The sequence below is a fragment of the Aricia agestis genome, chromosome 6 (assembly GCF_905147365.1).
Source record: "Aricia agestis chromosome 6, ilAriAges1.1, whole genome shotgun sequence".
Taxonomy (NCBI): Eukaryota; Metazoa; Arthropoda; class Insecta; order Lepidoptera; family Lycaenidae; genus Aricia; species Aricia agestis.
Window position 1 is genome coordinate 13804507 of NC_056411.1, and position 7599 is coordinate 13812105.

The following is a 7599-nucleotide window of genomic DNA, read 5'->3' on the forward strand; positions in this document are numbered from 1 at the left end:
GATTAGCTTCATTTTAATAAGACGAACAACAATTGCCTCTGCGAAAATTATCGAAAGTGGTAGCTAACAGAGATAGAAAGGATTTAATATTTCGATTTGATGGTCCTAAAATATGGATAGCTCTATTTGTAGGACAATGTTAAGTACTATTAAATTATACTATAAGTAACTATTAACCTGTCAATTCCGTAGTCAACGAGGACTTGTTAAAATTGTTGTTCGTCTTATCAAAATGAAGCTACTCACGAAAAATTAGCTTGATAGTGATCAGGTTAATAATGTTCTAGGGAACTTATACTAATACTGTCGGTAAACAAAAATAGCCACGAAATCATTCTAGTCTAAATAATTTTTAATTCCGTTGTAATTCAAAGTAAATCCTTTTTTGGGGGTTCGCCATCTGCATAAAGTTATGAGAATCGATTTGATTGATTTATTTTGTCGGGCATTATTGGAATTTGATTTGATCGCAGAGGTTGACTCTTGCACGTTAAAGCGCAATATTTAGACTGCTCTGCCTAAATTGTTGATCACCGACATCATTTACAAGGTTAAGAAATTGTACATTCAAGGCGCAAAGTTGTGAAAATTTTTCAACCGCAACAAGGATTACAAATTCATATGTTTATTCGTGGTGTAAAATGCTTTACTACGCTGAATCACCATGAAGTGGGTCACGAGTGTTTCGCATAGTAATGAATATGGGTGCTTCATAACTTTTCCTTTTTTTCGGCATGCATAATGGGTTTTAGTGAAAATATTTTCTTTGTGGCGTGCAATGTTTAAAATTAAAGGACGATGGGAGAAATGTACGGGGACCTGGAACTACTATCTAATTTGATTTAACATGACAAAAATATACAATTTGGTTAACTTGGAAGGAAGCGAAATAACGATAGAGGTCGTCGAAATCGATCGAGATCTATAGTGATAAGATGACGCGCGCAACTCCGTTGCGCCAAAAGCAGTTTAGCAGATGAACAGTATCCTATGGCCTTTCCCGGGACTTAAAGTATCTTCAAGCCAAATTTCAGCAAAATCGGTTCAGCGGTTTGGGCGTGAAGAGGTAACAGACAGACAGACACACATTTGCATTAATAATATAAAGTATGGATATGGATAGGCTGTTTGGCTAGCAAAAACATTATATTAGGACTAGGTACTGTGATTGTTACTCCTAGATCATATTGTGTTACTTAACGAGTATACCTATTACATAAGGATATTGTGAAATCTAAGATTTTTTCCAGTGTAAGCCGACCACAAATTCCTAAGTAAAGCAAAAGCGGAAAAGGCGTATGCGCTGTATCATTTTAATAGTAAAAGTTATTTTAATGCTTATTGAGTCATAACTATAGACTTACATAGATGCACGTCGATGTACAGTCAAGACGGCATGAATGTGAAGCCGCTGTAGTAGCTGAAATTAACATTAACATATTTTGGTTCATATAACTAAACGCCACTCAGAAAATACCAGAATGCCACATGCAAAATGATACTCGGGTGATATTGTCAGGAGAACGTGAGTATGATTTCAGCCACGTGCCAAAACAGCCTCAGTATAAAATAAATCCTTTAATGCCAATTATACTTTTACAAGTAGCTTCTAATTAGCATGTGTCGTATAGGTAACAGCTGTAGGCGATATGGCGGTGATATAATGTGTTATGTTTCGCGTTAGATCCACAAGTCGAGTTTAATTTGAGTGATTGAGGTTAGCAGTTACAAATTGTGTCTATCAATCATCATCACCTACATATTTGGTACGGATATAACACTCATTTTGATCGTAATCTTAAAGTCTTACGGCCGCACTCAAAGATGTTATGATAATTAAACTTTAATTAAGAGTTTGACAGAACGTAAGAAGTTTGTGTCATTTTCTTTTAATGAAAGTTAAATAATAATTAAATTTTCTTCGAAAGAGCCTGTTTAGTGACAAATAGCTTTTCAGGAAGTTTGTCTCTGAAAAATCCTTTCAACGAGGGGCGCATTTTTAAAAGATCATTGTAGACGAAAACCGTAAAAAAAGAAAAATCTTTTAATTTTAAAAGAAAATTTGAGTTCGACTTTGGTTATTTTTAGAGCACAACAGATTTGGCATTACTTCAGCCAATTTTTATATCTGTTTAATAACCTACTTTTTAGGGTTCCGTACCCAAAGGGTAAAAACGGGACCCTATTACTGAGACTTCGATGTCTGTCCGTCTGTCCGTCTGTCTCCAGGCTGTATCTCAAAAACCGCTATAGCTAGACTTCTGAAATTTTCACAGATTGTGTATTTCTGTTGCCGCTATAACAACAAATACTGGAACCGAAATAAAATAAATATTTAAGGGGGGCTCCCATACACCAAAAGTGATTTTTTCGGCCTTTTTTGCTCTATATCAATAATGGAAATAGGTAAGCACTTGAATTCTTCACGAAGTCCTTTATTATATGTGTACTTTAATATTTTATTATGTGTAATATACATACAAAAAAAAAACACAATTTTTGGCCTATTTTTGCTCTTTAATGATTGGCCGATTATTTATTTCTTTCTTACTTTATCAGAATATGCACACTCACATACATTTTCATCCAAAATGCTAATAATAACAATCACATAATAGTTTTGTATATATCAACTACAAAGTATCCAAATGTAGATTCGGTATCACAAACTATATTTTGTAGTACGAGGGCTGCCTTTTAAGTTCTGTCGTTTGTAAACTTCCCGCGATTATTGAAAAAAAACCATATGGGATTTTAATCTTCTTGTATTTGCATTTCAAAAACAAAAGAAATTATTCAGATTGGTCGAATAGTCTTATTGTATCGTCTATTCAAAGGTGACAAGTCGGTTGTAAAAATGGAAATGTTAAAGGAAAATTTCCGTGCGCAAATTTTTTACAACTAACGAAGTTGATTATCGCGACTTCGGCGTTTTTAAGGAGATCACTTCTGTACTTAGTGATGCAGAAACATTTCTTAGGATTATAGAACGCTGGTATTTAGAAGTTTAAAGTGGACACCCTAGCTTCAGTAACCAGCCACGTGATGGTCGTCCAAAAACCGTCGTAACGCAAGAGAATATTGAAGCAGTGCAGCAGCTAATCTATGAAGACCGTCATGTGATATATCGCGAAATAGAGGCATCTATGGGCATTTCAGGGACCACTATCCAAAAAATCATGCATGAAAAACTTGGAGTAATAATGGTAATTTCTCGTAAGATACCTTGTTTGCTTAGAGATGACCAAAATCAGCCCGTGTTAGTTTTTGTCGCAAAACTCTGCAGCGATTCAACCGAGGAGAGTCAAAGCACGTTTATAATTTGCTCAATGGTGACGAGTTTTGGATATATGCTTATGATCCAAATTCTAAGTAGCAGTCTACTGTCTGGGTCTTCTAGAATGAGCCAAAATCGACCGAAGTCATATAGGCTCACAGAGCACTTTAAAAAAAAATGTTTGCCTCCCGTGTGACAAAGGGTGGTCACATCGTCACTATTGTGCCCGAAGATTGCAAAACGGTTACCGCAGACTAGTATACCACACCTTGCTTGCCACAAGTCATCACCGAATTTCGAAAGAAACGATTCAAGACGTCGTATGTTCCTGGCCATGACAACGCATGTTCGCACATCGCCAGTAAAACAAAGATGTTTTTGTGAACCCAAAACGTTGAAATTTTAGATACAGCCCTGGCTTGAGCCCTAAGGATTTTAATAAGTTCCACATAATTAAGCAAAGTCTTTGTGGCCAACGTTTAAGCTCACCTGAAGAAGCTGTTTACGCGTAAAAATCGGCCATTTTGACTACCCAACGTCGGATTGGAATTTGGGTTTTAAAAACTGGTTTGAACGCATGCAAAAGCATTTTAAATATCGCAAAGAATTCTTAAAAAAAACAATAAATGGTGATAATCTATTAGATTGCCTTTATTTATTCCAAACGACAAAACTTAAAAGGCAGCCCTCGTAGTAACTGCAAAGTATTCAAAAGATTCAATATCATACTATATTTTGTAGTAGTAAGGAAACGGTTTCAATTTTATCCAGAAATCGAAAGTTCTCAGTAACGGGCTTACGTCACAGCAGTCGGGAGCTTTCACGAGGCGCGCGCTGCTTTTTGTACATTGTTCTACGTTCATTCTGCCGACAGATTGACCTGTTATCAACCTGTTTGTTGTACGTGGCCATGGTCAGGTACATATATTATGTTTCTTAAATAGTCGCTGTTAAGCATTAGTGTCCTAACTCACATTTTTTGTTGTTTAATTTTGAATGTAGTACTGTTCTAAATCATCTAAAGGACATAACTGCATTCGTAACTTAATATGTAATTTTTTGTGGATTAGTACACGAATGTTCGTCCAAATATTAAAGGATATTGGCTATTTAAGTAATAAATATGGGATATGGACTTGAGTAGAGAGAAATAAGTAAAAATATTTTCAGTACTTATCCCTTTATAATTTTTTATCACTTGTTTGTTTGTCTGCGTAAGGAGGTTTATGCCAATATATGACGGTAATTAATATGAAGTAGGACTGTTAGTTTATATAACATATTTCTTTGGCTGTGCGCTTTACATTCTAGATTGAAATAGTAGTGTAAGGTGTTACATTATTGTTGAGAAATTATGAGTCCATCCGTTGTCTGATAATGTCATAACTCATAACACAAGCCTGCCTAGCATACGCCAACGAGATATCTCACTCTACATGTTTTCTCGATGTTTGATGGTTTGTCTCTTCATCTCTATTGACCCTAGCATGACAAACATTTTTTCTCGCGTAGATCTATCATTGAAATAACACATTTTTATAGAGTTTCGTCGAGATAATGTCGAGATTTTGACATTATGAGACGAGTAGTTTTTAGTTATCTCGAGAGTGAGATATCTCGTTGGCGTATGCTAGGCAGGCAGTACAACTCAGTGATGAGACAACGTGATGTACTATCAGAGAAGTTGATTCCTAGGCAGATGGGGGATCTACGTAGTTTGGCGGCGTTACGTCAACTAGCCGACAGATCACAATTAACATTAAATTGACATATAATGACGTTGGTCTGTCAACTGCCTAGGAATCAATTTCCTCGATGATACATACAATGTACATTGCTTACTTTGTACTATCATATATTATAATGCGTATTAATAAAGAATTTGAATATTTCATTGTTGTTAAGTCTGGCGCCACGTGCTCTTACACCTAAGTAAGGCAATATTTAATTAGACACAGTCTAAATAACACAGATCACTTACGTCGGTCCGGGGCGCAGTACACCCATACAAACTGTTATATAATTGATCTTGTACTATGGCGCGAATGTGGGTCGCTAGTGTTTTGTGTGGCGAACGTGAATCGGTTTATAGCAGGTGTCTGTACAAATAGATATTGACGTGACGTGATCAACATTATGATGGATATTTAGGCCTTTGCGTTGAGTATGGTTTACACTTTATACAGTAGGTACTTGTGGTAACGACTTCCAAAATTCGTTTGCCGTGTGGGAACCGCGGGATTTATTTGGAACAAAAATTATCCTTAGATGTCCTTTCCCGGGACTTAACGTATCTCCATACAAAATTTTAGCATAATTGGCTCAGCGGTTTGGGCGTGAAGGGGTAACAGACAGACATACTTTCGCATTTGTAATATTAGTAAGTATGGTTTTAGGGTGTCGTACACGAAGGTTTAAGACGTAGCCCTTTTACTGATAGTTCACCGTTTGTCACGATCCTTTATAGCTTCGTTAGTAAGTGAATGTACTAATACTTTAGCATTTAAAAAAGTAATAAAGGAAGCAAGGAAGTTATCACATTATTTAGTCCGTTTTATATAATCGGGAGTGATAAGAGCAAAAAAGGATTGGGGTCCTTTACCCAGCAGTAGAATAATGCTACATATTAAACAGACCGTCGCGTCGGGATAAAAATATATTAAAAAAGTTTTTTTTTCTGGAAAATAATAATGTACTGTCCCAAAGGAACGTACTCATTATCAGGCGCTTTAGTGCATTTGTAGTAAAGTAGTTGATTTTTGTATCTACAAATTATATATAAGTACATAATAATTAGACTTAATTCAAAAGAGAATTAAATAATTAGGCTATAAACATAGAGTAAAATTAGAATCCGATCAATGGATCGCAGTAAATTACAATTGTGTAATACAGGAAGTGCACAGTCCGCTGGCTTTGGAACCTGTTGGTTGCATACAAGCAGGTTTCAGTTACAACAATTATCTAATTCATATTACAATCGAATATATTAGACGATCATTTGTTCCTCGCGGCAGCGTGTGGAGAGTCACGTTCACTTAATCCATAGCAATACCATCAATAGTAATATTATAAATAGTTTGTCTGTCTGTCCGTTAGCTCTTCACGCACAAACGGATGAACAGATTTTGCTGGTTGTGGAAGATACTCTAAGTCCCGTGAAAAGCCATAGGCTACCTATTATTGGCCTATGGCCTTTTTATCCCGGAAACATGATAGGTTAGGTTTGCTTAGAACATCCGCACAACGGAATTTCGGGTGTCATCTAGTTATTTCTATAGACGACCAAATACTAGTTTGAAATGACTTGATATAGTATCTCGTCTTTGTGGAATGTTGATATGTTACTTCATTAGTAGAGTGTAGGTATAATGTTCCATGATGAAATTTTTATAGAATTTCTCTATGGACGTGGTAAAATCATGTTAGTGTTGACATATTTTGTAGTCCGCTATAAATGCGGTTTTGTCTAAAAATATTATTTAGGGGCAGCGCAGACGACATACTATCCGTGACGCACTTTTTAGTCTGTGGAAATAGAACCTATGCAATTATATGCAGTAGCGCACACGACGCGCAGCGCAGACGTGTGCGTTACTACAATATAATTATAATTGCATAGGTTCTATTTCCACATACTAAAAAGTGCGTCACGGATAGTATGTCGTCTGCGCTGCGCCTTAAGTTAAAAAATTATGCGTGTTTATATTGTTCGTACAAAAAGCACAACTAAAAAACTGTGATGATTTTCCTGGAAATGTCACAATTACATTTTTTAATCGTTAACGTTACTTGGACATCTGTCGGTGGACTAGAGAACTTACACTCGCAATTGACTGCGCCTGCGCATAAACAGTTACATAGGTTCCATAACGTTATTTGATTTACCAAACAGATGGCGCTTTACCTCAGCGCATACGACGCCATCTGTTGTTGGAGAAAGTAAAGCTTTAAATGAGGCTGTAAAGTACACAGTAGCTGCATATTTTAGTTTAGAAAGTTTATTTCGCTTAGATGCAACTCGATCGAGTTTCGCATTATAATTTCTCTATTTCGAATGGTCATTGAAATGTTTCTAGCATTTTTGTCGCTTATGGCTTATTGTTAAAAATTGATGAGATCAAGACTTGATTTTAGTTGTAGGTATGTCTTGTTATCTTTTTGTGTTAAATCTTGTATAAATTAGAATAATTTTACGTTTAACTATTTGGAACGTTTATAAATAAATCTCAATTCTATTTTGTACCAAAACACAATATTTTTTAAGAATAAGAGATATCTCCATAGTTTATTTTTTAAGACAAGGGACACAAAGACAAATA

General features: G+C 35.8%; 1 protein-coding gene across 1 annotated transcript in view; it reads left to right on the forward strand.

The window, feature by feature from the left end:
• LOC121727862 (flotillin-2) overlaps positions 1 to 7599 on the forward strand; it is a 235204-nt gene that overhangs the window by 105693 nt on the left and 121912 nt on the right. The window lies entirely within an intron of this gene.